The sequence below is a fragment of the Lissotriton helveticus genome, chromosome 4_1 (assembly GCF_964261635.1).
Source record: "Lissotriton helveticus chromosome 4_1, aLisHel1.1, whole genome shotgun sequence".
Classification (NCBI taxonomy): domain Eukaryota; kingdom Metazoa; phylum Chordata; class Amphibia; order Caudata; family Salamandridae; genus Lissotriton; species Lissotriton helveticus.
In genome coordinates, this window is record NC_136063.1 from 1389729210 (window position 1) to 1389742941 (window position 13732).

At 41.8% G+C, this 13732-nt stretch overlaps 1 protein-coding gene across 1 annotated transcript in view; it reads right to left on the minus strand.

Moving 5' to 3' along the window:
• CDKAL1 (CDKAL1 threonylcarbamoyladenosine tRNA methylthiotransferase) overlaps positions 1-13732 on the minus strand; it is a 2471408-nt gene that overhangs the window by 210600 nt on the left and 2247076 nt on the right. The window lies entirely within an intron of this gene.

The following is a 13732-nucleotide window of genomic DNA, read 5'->3' on the forward strand; positions in this document are numbered from 1 at the left end:
CCATATGGCGATGAGGACAGATTCTGTGCCGCTTCCTGGGCGGAATTCTATTTGGTAGTCTGAAAGAATGAAGGTAAGTTATCTTCAATGAATTGTGACATCTGGGCAAATGCAGCTCTTTCTATCAGTTTGCCCTGGAAAGGCCCAGTTGTAATTGGTCTGTAGTTGTTGGGGGTCATGCAAGTCCGGTTGCTATAATAATGGGTGTATGTATGCCTTTTTTAGGTCTTTAGGAAAGATTCCTGTAGTTAAAGAATTCTTGATAATTCTTCTTACTGATGTGGGAGGTAGTTAAAGAATGTTTTTGAAGATTTGTGGTGGATACGGGTAAGAAGGGCAGCCGGCAGGCCTCCTTGCTTTGACCAGATCAATAAATTCACTTTGTGATATTTGTTGGAAGAAATGCAGAGGCTGGGTAAACCTACTCTTGGAGGGGATTTTTGGAAAGGGGTTGGTGCTGGTTTTAAATAGGAGATGATAAAAAAGTAGAGAGGGACCCCTTAAAGCTATCAAGGGAAATGAGGTACTTCTAAACAAAACAAACAAAATTCCCTTGACCCAGTAATTCAATAATTTTTTAATACAGTCATTAACAATACATTTAAATAGGAGTCCAAAGTGTCTGCTTTGATTAAGTATTTATTTGCCAGTTTGTCAGTAAATTCTTGAGCAATGAGGTGAGTCCCTTCTGTGCATTTAGGTTTACAAAATTAATTTAAAATGTTATAAAATTCTTAATTTGCACAATTAACATTATGAATTCTGTCTGAAGAATACCTTCTTTTAAGCTTTTTTGACTGTTGACTTGTATATTCTGTTAATGTTCTGTAGGTGAAGTTTGTCTTGGTTGCTGTTTGTTTTGAGCCAGGAGTGTTGCAGCTTTCTAATTTGCTGTTTTCTCTCTTTGAGTTCCAGATTTTTTTTTCAAGGTGCTTGTTTTCTTTTGTCCTGTTTTGTAGTTCTTAGTGGTATTAGGATATAAAAAGCCTCTAGTAGCCACTCATAAATTCTTTGAATGGAATTTGTTTCTAGAACTGTGTTGGATTCTACTTGTGTTTCTAGGCATTCAAAATTGAGTTTGTTCCAAGGTTAATAGATGGGTGCATGTAAGGTGGTCTTAGGCGTGTTGCTTTGTGGTGTTTTATGTTGGAAAGCTAGGAAATAGTGGCCTGGCCATAAGACTGGAGTAATCCTTTGAAAGGTAACTAGTCCTGGATGTGCAAAAATTAGATCTAGGATGTGTCTATTGATGTGTGTGGGTTTGGGGACGATTTGATGTAGGCTCAGTGTGTCTAGGCCAGTGAAGATAATTTTTGGATGGGGCATATTGGGTTTGTCAAACCAGGAATGCATAGGTTGGAGTGTAGTGTTGTAAGGTTGAAAAATATGTCTAGAAAAGCGTCTGGAAATGTTGCATCGCTAAGTGGTGGTCTGTAAAGGACAATAGAAGTTAACAGGAAGAATTTGGTGTAGGGTTGCATCTGGTGATGAGGGCGTCACAACCTTGTATGGAAATGTTATCAGTTTTGGTGAGATTTATTGTTCGCTTGAAAATAACAGCTAGTCCACCTCCTTTTTTGCAAATACAATTTTCTGTGATAGTTTGATAGTCTGGACAAACTGCTTCATGCAATACTGGGGTCATGTTATCTCCCAACTATGATTCAGTTATGAACAGTAGGTCAGGATGTGTGTCAGTGAGTAGGTCGTAGATGTAGTGCTTGTTGATAGAGAGTGATCGACGATTTATTAGTAGGCAGTTTAGAGATTGTGTTTTGGTGGTGGAGTGACTTTGTTTTGTAGAACAGTGAGCAATTTTTTTTTTTCCTGAAGCAGGTGTGTCATTAGAGCTGGTAGCATCTGTATGAGGATAGGAATAGTGTTGTTTTTCTATATCGGGTTCCTCATCCAGCAGGTTTAGAAGGCATATTGATGTGTCTGCATGTGCAGGTGGTGGAGATGGTGGTTGAGAGTGAGGTGACGAGCTGTGTTGTTTTTGTAGGGTAGCCTTGTTGTATAATAGGCATGGAGATTCAAAGTTGTGAAGAGTGGCATGTTGTTTATATTGTTTGCGTCTGTGTAGGGTGGAAGCTGTATGGGGTGGTGGTGGAGCATGAGGGTCACATTTTAAGGTTCTAAAATGTGCAATGGATGAGAGTCGGTTGTAGGAGAGTTGTGATATTCTATTTGTGTTACGTTTTGGCGAAGAGAGAACATTTGGAAGAAAAGATGGTTTAGGATGTGCATTATTTGTGTATTCAGGAGGGTGGAAGCGGGTGTATGTTTCTAATTTTTGATGGAATGTATTATACAATTGTGTGTAATAGAGATTTTGATATGCTGGTATGTGTTAGGTTTTGTTTTTGTGGGTAGTGAGAGGAGATATTGATGTAGTGTTGTAGGAATTGTATGAAAAGTAAAGTACTGTTTGTGAGTGGAAGTTGAATGGTAAAGGGGTGGTGATGTGTTTAGGAAAAAAAGTTTATGTGAGGGGATGGACAAGAGTTATGAGTGTGCTAGATTTGCTAGGTGGAAGAGGTAATATGTGTGGTTGATTGGAGTGTAAGAATTGTTTGGTGTGTGTTTTTGGTAAAAGAAAGAGGAGGAGGGTGTTGGTGGATGATTATAAGGGGGGCTGATTATAGCTTTGGTGGTGCTAGGAAGAGAGCTGTTAGAAGCAAGTAGAGGGTAGAGCTGGTTTTTGTATGAACAGGGAGTGTGTGTCTGGATGGATTAAAGTTATGTATAATGTGGCTTTGTGTTGGTGATGAGTGGATTTGTTAGTGGTGTAGGACAGAGTGGTGTTTTGTGTGAGAGTGAAAGTGCCATTATGTAGTAGATGGGGTAGAAGGGTGTATAGGTGTGGTTTGTGGCGTTTTGCACTGGTTTTTGAGATACTGAAAAGTGGTTAGGGTTTGTTGATTGTAAATGAGTAGTGTGCATTTGCTGAGAGTATGTTATTATGTTTGTGGATGTGGATAGGTTAAGGTGGTGGCTGGTGTATGGTATAAAGGGCAGCATTTCTTGCCCTAGGGCCGACCTGTCCTGAACAGGCCCAAAGAGGCAACTTCCCTTGTCCTCTCCACCTTTAGCTGAGATGCACTGAACCCTAAGTCCAAATAGCCCAGGCCATATGACATATGGACAATGGAAACCATGTCCCTAAACAATCAGAACCCAAGCCCTAAGCCCTAGGGCCAATGGGAGACATGGCCCTTTCAACCAAATACAGCCCTAGCCCTAACAACCAATCATAATCTAAACCCTAAATCCAATACAAATCCTAGCACTAGGGACAAATCAGTACCCCATATCTATCGGCCAATCAGAACTCTAACCCCAAGCCCTAAGGCCAATAGAAACCCTAGCCCCAGGAACCAAACAGAGCACCGATGCACGAACCAGTAAGAACGTACATAAAGGGCATGTCACCGTAAGCACAGACTGGTGGGAAGGGGGCAGGAAGCTGCTCCTCAAGTCATAATCTCCTTGGATACAGACCGGCTCAATCAACACTTTGCAGGTCCTCCTCAAAACTGGAGGTAAGGCCCAAATCTAAAGCCACTAAAATACTGATTTTCGTGCACTTAAACAAATCACTTTTTCTAGCCAAAAACAAGTGCTGCATAAACTATCCAAACAAAGTCTAAACCATAAAGCAGATTAAGTAGTCTCTCAAACACACACTGCCTAACCTCCACGGTGTAGTTTGCGATTTTTACATTTTAAAAATACAGGGGGTGGGGGGCTAGCATAGATTGTCTTTTACAAGCCTTAGTACAGAGGAAAAACTAGGAGAGAAATGTAAACAGTCACAGGTAGACAAAATAGCAGTATTAAAGTATGGATTGCACAGAATCCAATAGTTCAATTTAGACAGTCACGGGTAGAGGAAAACGCAGTTTTAAAATTTCACGATTACCACCTTCTCTGTCTTTCTGCTCACTGGTCTGTTTAGGGCACCGAGTAGCCGGGGCTACAAACATGGAGGTGGCCGTCTTGGGGTTCCCTCCACAAAGTAAGTGCCTCTGCAGGTGTGAGAGGCGGGCTCAGGCAGCTAGATGGCCAATCAGGAAACTACAGACTGGTGGGCAAGGAAATACTGCTCATGTCAGAATCTCCTTAAATACAAACAGAGTGAATCCACACTGTAGGTCCTCTTCAACACTGCAGGTAAGGCCTAATTCTAGAGCCACTAAAATACTGCTTCTCACACACTTAAATCCCTTTTTCTTTTCTTGATGGCACACAACACATCTCCGACTACAAAAACGTTGCATATTATAAAGATAAATACATTTATAAATTTGCAAATACAGTTTTTTTTTACTTCAATGTTTTGCAAAGTACTGGCTTGGTATTGCCATTATGAGCAGGGCATTGTAGCGGTTTTTGAAGAAAAAAGGGCAAAAAGCCTTGAAGTGCCGGCATGACTTATGGATCTGTCCCAACTTTCTTCTTTTCTGCAAATGAGTGCTACACTGCGGTGCATGGATAGTATAGTGGCTGTTGGTGTAAGCAAGGCATGGTGATTTGTCTTAGGGAAATGGATGCTTCAGGATCTCTGAACAGGAGCTCCTGCTCCAACTGTCTACTCAGTTGCCCGACAGGAAGCAGATTTCTGGCACTTGCCCTGAACTTGCTGCCTACTGGAGTTATTAAGAGCTATTGGGGTCACCCCTTGTAATTAACTTTACACCCAGCAATGTCCCTGAACCTTACAGGGCAAAGATAGTGGATGTCCGCTCTTCTGAAAACCCACACTATTCATTGCCATCTCAAATCCAGTGTAACTGTACTGTTGTAGGCTTCCAGTGGTTGAACCCAAATAGACCCCCATGGACATATTTACTCCTGCATCAGATGTTGCACTGTCGAGGACAGACAAGCTGATATCATGTAAAGGAAACCGATTCAATCAATCCTCTTCCTAGTTTGAACCGAAATGCTATTACTCGCTCACTCGCATCTGATTTCTTCTTATAATTGTAACATGGTATGGCTCTGCACATACGGTCCTTCTCCTCTTTACGGCTGTACTGCTGCAGATCTAAATAAGCCCCATTGCTGCTTTCCACCTGCCACAGGGAGACGATACAGTCTGCATGGAAATATGGGGGAACTATTCCCATAACGCTACAGTGGCCCTAGGTCAAATGTGACCACCGCCTTTTTGTTCTGGCTTTATAGCCACTACTTTCCTACAAGCTTCTAATAGTAAAATCAAAACTAATAGTCACAGAAAGCTGAGTAATGCTAACTAAAAAGCCAAAAATAGTTGCTTTTATACCGGATTCCTTTTTGAATGCACAGTCAAATATCAAACATGGCACTTTCAGAGAAGTACCAACACATTTCACTACGGAGCGACAAACAGACACGCAATACACATTGGAAAATGAAATGCAGTTATGATTAGAAATTAAAACAAAAACAGCTTAAATTATTATTAGAACCATAATTCATAACTCGCATAACTGCCATGCAACCAAAACTCGCACTCTAGATACAATGCTCAAGTACTCACCCTTATTTTAGAATATTTTGGGATATCATTACGTTGTGCTGTTAGGTACTGGTAGCCATAGCAATAAATATTGTTAGGTAATAAGCCTCTATTTCGGTGTGTGAATTATGGTTTGTAATTACAGCTGTTGAGCAAGATATGGGTTACGGCTCAAAACTTGCAAATTTCAGTGGTATTTCTTTTTGAATTTATAACCATTACTTCACTTAAAATGTGTTTTTGAAGTGAATTTCGGAGTTTAAAAAAAATAGGTTGAGGTGTTCTAACCAAAGCTAACCATAGCTTCACTTTACCTTTGGTTTCTTCGAACGTGCATTAGGGGTTGGCTGAGGGCATGCAAACCAAGGCAATCCCTTACATGACAATTGACCGGCTTCAGACGGAAGACTCCCAATATTTAAAACCAAAAATTACTTTATTTCAGCTGTCTCCTGTTTGAAATTGCTTCTGCTTCAATAGAAGACAAAGGGGGAAATGCAACCCGCGATTTTTTTTCATTCTCCTACTTGCCTCTTCTAAAATGTTGCCATGCATGCATTCCTTAGCTAGGCAGCCGTCCAGGGCCTAAAGTCCTAATTGAGAGAAACTATTTAATTTCTATTCCTTTTTGGCTGGTTCTCTCTACTTCTGGCTTTTTAGGTCTCGCCTACGCACCGCGCATGTGCTGCTTAAGAGGGGACCTTTACAATTGATCAGTACTTTGCCTAAAAGAGTGCACATTTTGCATTGCTCTCTATTGCAACACGTGCACGTTTGGCATTTCCCTTGCAGGAGCGAGCATCGGCACCATCAGTTTGTAAATATCTTAAAAACAGATGGTGTCTCTGCTCGCTCCCGCAAGGGAAACACTGTGTGTCCGGTCCCTGTCAACAGCAGTCTTGTCTTTTTTTGCACCGTTTAACAGTTGGAGTTTAACAATGGAAGTTGTGCTACTTTTCTTGTTAGATCTCGCTTCCGGTCCAACTCTTTTAAAGTTTGTAAAGTACCAGGTAGCATTTGCTACCGTCACTGCAACTGTAAAAAAACTGCTTTCGCGCTAATTGTTTAAAAAAAAATGTATTTACAGATCCCTGTGCCATTTCATAGGCGCATGCATGAGTTATCACAAATTCGCTTGCTGATGAAACAACGCAGTGGCCGTGCCATTGAGTCTTTTAAAATAAAAACATTTTTAAACTGAAATCCGATGCTGCAGAGCACCGTAAAAAATATTTCAGCATCAGGCGAACTGCATTGCCAAAGTCAAAAGGTGAGACCTAATACTCGTGCCAGTGCTTACTGCAGTGTGTGGTCTGCCGACAAGGCACTCTCGAACGGCCCGCTAGATAGAATGACCCGACTCCCGCTGGCCCACGGGTAGGTTGGCAGATTTGGTCTTGTCAGCCATGCCGCCTCGGGGCCTCGTACAAAACCACGGTTTTGGATATTAATCCGAAAACTCGCCTATGGCTTGCTGTCTTCGCCGACTAACTCAGTGTTCAAAACAGAGACAAAGTCGTCTGGGAAAATATGCAAAACATAACGCGTGAAATTCACATCTGGAGGATTCGGCTGGTAATCACTGAGGAAGAGTACACCAAGGAGAGACGCAGCTGTGAATGAATGAAGGGTGATAGACTACAACAGATACTAGGTGTGGCCCGGGGTCACGAAAGGGGAGGGGAGAGCCGGTGCCGTGTAGATTACCAGTAAACCGATGGGATTTAATCATCAGTGACGCACTCCCTTGCACGTCATGTAGTGCGTTGATCAGTGACTGGTTTGATGGCAGGCCTGCAGGAACACAATGCAAGGAGACCTTTTTGCAGTTTTATAGAGCGCCAACTTAGACCAAGGGTATCACAGGACTGTCCACGAGCACCAAATTGGTCTACACATAAATCATTTATTGTTGAAGGTTTGAGCCAGCTAGCAGCCTCAGGCTAGAACATCAAGCAGTGGGTACAATGAACAATCCTAGTCTAGTATAGCATAATTTATAAGACCACCATGAAGGCATCTGAAGCAGGATCCTCATATTTGAGGTGCAGCCCAGGCAAGCTGGTTTAATTAGCATTATATTATTAGCAACACTGATGACCACTTGATCACTGCTCCAGTATCTCTGACCTCACCTGCAACCTTTGATGCATTTGATCAAAGCATTACTTACAATAAAGTGGGCGAGTGAGAGGAACTTTACATAGGACCTGTGTACATTTCCCCTGGAGATGAAATTCCCACACAAAATAACAGTTTTACCTTTGAGCAAGATTCTCCTCAAATTAACATTTTTCACAGAATTAACTCATCCTACTCTGCAACTGAGCTAAAAATGACGCTGAAACCTCACTCACACTAAGTGCTGTTCCTCATCGTATGGTGCACTCTGAACTAGTAGAGATGCCAGAGGTGCTTTTGTAGGATTCAGCACTGGCAGTGTAGGACAATAACTATGGAGGGTCTAGAAAAAAGTATTTAAAACTGTATACTTGTAGATTATGAAACGAAGTTTTTTTACACCTCCTTCGAACAAGGTTAAAAACAAACAACCAAGCATTGGCATAGCCAATAGTTCTCGCCTTTGGGATCTTATAAGTGTTTAGCCATGCAACAGTTGAAGTTGTTGCACCAAGGATATTGTGCTGCATAACTAAATACTTATAAGGTCCCAAAAGCGAGACCTATTGGCTATGCCAATGCTTGTTTATTTTGGTGGGGGACAGTAGGGTTTTGTGTTTCTTTTTTCACAGTTTTACATTTTATGGAAATTGGCCATTTCTTTTATTTGTTTAATGATGGAACTTCAGTTAGTGAGCCTCCATCAGTTCATTTGCAATCTTTGGCTTTGGCTTCCCATGCTAGATGTGTTTGATGCACTGAATGCAACATAGATTGAAAATGCTGCGTTGGGGATTTGCCTCCTTGGCTTCCCTAATACCTCTTACATCCCAGGGAGTTTCCTGTTTTCATGCTAAATTGGACTGTTTTATATATATATATATATATCAACAGCACACTTATTTCTATATTTGTGTACTGGAAGCTGTATTCCTTCTATTACCACTATATGTGTCCTGAAGCAAATTTGAAGTGCAGCTGCCTGTGCTGCACCTGTGTACTTTAGGTTAAAAAAGCTTTTCACTGCACAAAAGCTAAAATGATTGGCTTTATAAATAATGTTTCTTCTACTGGTTAAGATTGAATGCTCACCATAGCTCTTCATTTCTTGTGAGCTTCCATACATCTAAAAGCACATGTAATTCTTTTAATCCCAGTCCGCAGAAGCCGCCGATTAGGTCCTACAATTTGTAGAACTCAAATTAATCAGAATCCCATTTAGTGTCTTCAAGAGCACTCATAAAAGTCTGTGATTTTAAATTAATTTATGCAAAGAGAAAAGCTCTCATCTTTCAGAAGTATACTTGCCGGCTGTAAAAATCCAGAGTAAGGCCTTAAACTGTTAATGACCACTTCCCTCACATCCCGCACTTAATGGTCTAATTAAACGGTAGAAGTTCCATCCGCCTAAGAACACCCAAGGAAAGGTCTCTATGCACTGAATAAATGCTACAGCCCTCCACCATCCCAGGGGATTGGTGTTCTAAACGTGCCTGTTCTCTTTTCTCTGCTCCAAAAGATCACTGTACAAAAGGGACGGAGGGGTGAGGAGGGGGAGTCTAGGTAGGGCAGTGCCATTCATACCACCAGAATCAATGATAACCAACCTATTGTGAGCCAACATATAGCCATCATTTATTATTATTATTATATTCTTTATACAGACTGGTCAACTGCAATAGTCGAAAAGTGGGCCTACCCTATAATCCTTCGTCGACTTGACAAGATACTAAACCATGCCACTAAAGCCTTTTTTTCAAGACATTACGCCAAGGTGGATGGCTCTCTGTTAAAAGCAGGGCAAAATACAAACTGCTGATAATTCAGTTCAAAGCAATACACGTATCTGCCGCTGACAGTCTGGTACAAGGCCACTGCCCTTGAACATAAAAACTACGATCTGACAGATAAGATCCTCTAGATCACCCAATCCAAGGTGTGCCACTTTCAAGTAATGGTCATTTTACCTCCTATGCCCTCTCCAAGGAAATTGTCTACAACCGTCTACTCAGGCAAGGCCTCCTCTTGGAGTGCAACTAGCAAAGCACGAGTGACCACTCACCTATAATGCTGTACATATGTATCATTTACATCTTTATGTCTCACTAGCTTCACATACTAAGATGTGTGTCTAAGCTTGCTAATGTTATTCACACAACTGGCACAATTAATCCACACCACAACGTATCACTCTTGCGTTAACTGCCTTAAAATAGTATTCTATTGAGCTATTGCTGGTTTTGTAAAAATGGTATGGCTATTTAATATATAAACACACACCTCCCACAGAACACACTTAGATTTAAGTATCTTACACAGCATTAGAAAGACAAATTGAAATGTATTCTTTTGTCATCTTGAAAGGGGTTTGCCCTAAGTGGGTGGTTTTGTCAGTCAGAGAAGGTGGGAGTTTACAAGTGGGCAGTGCTTAATTTGAGTCGAGTTTTGCAGGTGGGGGCTACCGGCACTCATTTTTGGGGACAAACACTTATTTTTCCTTATCAGACTTTGGCCTACACCCAGAGTGAGAAAAACAGGAAAAGTAGAAAGAAGAAGAAAAAGACATACAGTGACAAATAATGAAAAATAGGATGAGCAAGAACCTGAAAGAGTGAGATAAAGAGTCCGGGAGTGTCTGGTATTGGATAAAAGAGGCATGCGGTGGAATCAAGACTATGCAGCCTAAATATTTGGCATTTGTGTCTGGCGACATTCAAGCCAAAAGTTAGGCCCAACACTCATTCTTTTACAAATGAAGCACTGCAGGTGGACATGGAACAACTGCTCCCAGAGCCAGCGGGGGGGGGGGGGGGGGGGGAGGGGGAGCCAAACATTTATGCACACTTTAGGAAGTGCAAACCACTTCTCCCCTCCCCTGCTCTGTCAGCAAAGCAGCCCCGTCCCATCCCGCCCGCAAAGCTGCTGCAAACAAGGAAAAAAATAAAATGATAACTCAGAGTTATCATCATTTCATTTTTACTTTAGCGACACTGCTCAAAAGCAGTGGGGCAACGGTCCTCCACCTTAGGGGAGGAGCCGCTACTGCTGGATTGGTGCGCGATGCAAGAGTAACCAGTGTACGAAGCGAGAGCCTGCCTGAAGAAACACAAACGAGTATGGAGTAAATGGTTGGGCCAAATGGAGTGAGTCAGGTGATATCGTGACTAGTATGTCTTCCTAGGGTCATTGCATCTGCACTTCTCATTGGTTTAAAACTTTTATTTGATGCTACCTCCATGCCACAAACCATGTACGAAACTGTGGTGTATCCCTACAACCTACTGTGTGGTTCTACTATTGTTAATACAATCAATAATGTTCATTGTATAAAAAAAATCTGAGCTTTGATGTGGCATTGCTGCATCACTCAATATCTCGGTACCTCAGAAGCAGGAGAGATAAGTGGTAATCTGGTCACTGCACATTTATTCTATTCCCGAAGAATGCTAAATAAATTGACAACCTATGTTTAGTATGTGGCATCTAAGAAGGGGCACATATGGTGTGTTTTGACTGTGGAACTGGAAATTCATCATGACTGACTTGCAGGGGGCATCTGTAGAGCATCTGCTACCTAATGGGCTGCTGCTCACACACTTATTTGCCACTTTCCGTCTGCAAGCCAATCAAAAACAGGGACTCAGTATAACTGCTGTGTGCATTAAAGCGAAATGTGAACGAATGCAACCTCCCTTTGCAGAATGATGTCGTTTTCCTTAACAAAGAATTAAAAGACAAAGTACACTTCATTACACACCGAGGTCCTACTCGCATCTTTCATGGAGCCCCAAAGTCTGCCTCCGTTCACCGGATCCTGCAATGGGCGAAGTGCCAGTGGCAATAAAGCACTGATGAGATGGAGAAGGGGGGCTCGGCGGTGCAATTAGTGCTGCGTCATCAGGCGCAGCGCACTGATCAGTGTCTGCCGGGGTGAGGTCATGAGGCAGAGGTGTGAGAAACCCTGGCAACAAACCCAAGGAAAGAAATCCTGCGGATGAAGCTTGCAGCGAATGCTATTCGTGGGCCCTGAAGTGCACACAGCTAACCAAATAGTAAGCAGAATTTAACTCGCGCATAAGAGGTATCGCACAAAAAAAAGCGCGGGAGATAGTTCAGCTTTCATAAAGACTTCTCTGCCTTTCCACACAATCCGTGTCAACAGAATCCCCAGTGATCTGGCATCTCCCATTGGTTTGGCCCAGCCGGTATTTAGAAGTACACTTTGTCATGAAGAAACCCTTAGTGCCTTGCGATCACATGTGAAATAGAAGCTTAGTAAATAAATAGGATTTGTATTCCGGCTCTGCGTCAAGGACAAGCAGTGCAACACAATGCAAATGTAAAGTGACTTGCTTTGTTTAAGACGCCATTATGCTAGGACCCTTTGCAGAACCTAGATGACTGTCGTGTGCTGTGTTGCTATAGCTGCTATAAGCCAGTTTAGGGGGCGAATCTCCACCTGTCTGTCCTTTTCTTCCACTGCATGAGATGCCAGCTCTCTTAAAAAAACTACAGAACTGCAAGTTTTTGAAACTAAACACACAGTTGTAATTTAAGATTGCATGTCCCTACATTTGATTAAAAAACAATGTATTCATATGGAATAGCTGTATTCTATTTTGGCATATGGATTATTGGGCTTTCTCGGATGTCCCCTTTTGGAGGACATGCACACAGGACACCGCTGCCCCTCTAGCTAGGCTAGTGCTGTATAGCTGCCTACATTTGTTAGTTTTAACTGTATTTATAATTTACACACTCATCTCTCAATCCACCTCTTGCATCACACTGCCAAGTGCTGCACTCCCTACAAGGTGTGAGCACCTCTGTGATCACTCATGCACGAAACCAGATTTCTTCTCACAAAGGATACTTTAGCTTATTTTGCTTATAAAGCACTTTTCCTGAGTGTCTACAAGCTGTTGCCATGTTTTTTTTCTCCCCAAAGACCCTGGGGTCCATCTTTCCGGGTGCCTGGGGTTTCTTTGATGTATTTCGAGTAGGTTAAGAGAAGTGTGAGGTGTGTCTAATGCAGGAGGTGAAATTCAACTAGGGAAGTAAGTACCTTGCCGGTGCAGTTTGTGGGTAGGAACAATTGTGTCTAAAGAACCCAGAAGCCTGAGCCCAGACGTAGGCACTGCAAGATCTGCACACATGCTTCTTGCCTGTGTGCACTCAGGTTGTCTCGTGTTACAACGTCACAAGTTACAATACAACCAGAAGAGAAACTTTACATCTATGCAGAGCATGAAGAGTTAAACACATTAGTTAGCAGTTGGTGCCTGTATTGATAAAGTTCATCAGCACATCCAGAGTTTGTTCAACTCTATAGTTCTGAGTGGTTCAATACTGTATTACTGGCTGATCTATACCGAACCACATCAACCAATAGGAGGACCATGACAAATCAGGCAGGCTGAAGGATACTGCCTTTATTGATGATTTTTTAAGGATTATTACTTTATATATAGTTTCTAAGTAAACTGAAAATGGCCTATTGATGCTTTTGATTTTCAACAGTTTTTGATTAAATAGTTTGCTTAATGTTGTTATTCTGATTGCTCCCATTTTCATCCTTATAATTTCAATAATGTTGGTTAATACAATCTACTATTTTTATATGTACCTTTTCTAACCACAGGTCCTCTATCCATGGACGTCCTTTACAATGTACTTTCTTATTCTTGGTTAACCCAGCACTTCTTGCAGAATTACATTTTTATCTCAGCCAAAGCTACCCAAGGGTGAGGCCGAAGGAAACACTGGAGAGGTGGCACTTATTTTTCACACAAAAAATAACTTGAATGTGTAAAGGGGAGTAAGAGTTTCAAGGAATATCAGCCTCAAGAGAAACAGAAAGGAGCTGCTTTACAAACTTTTGTACACCTACATGTTACTCAACCAATTTGCAGTCATATACTAGACTTCCTCATGCAAATAAAGATGTATGTCATTTTTCGATCTAAATTCCACATATGAGGGTTGAAAGTATTGGAGATTTTCGGTGTTTAGAACTTTAGGGTTACTGGTAGGAAAAGTGGTGTGCAGCAGGGCGCTCCTCTCTTGCAAAATACATTAAACCCCACAAAGTGGTATTTTGGTAAT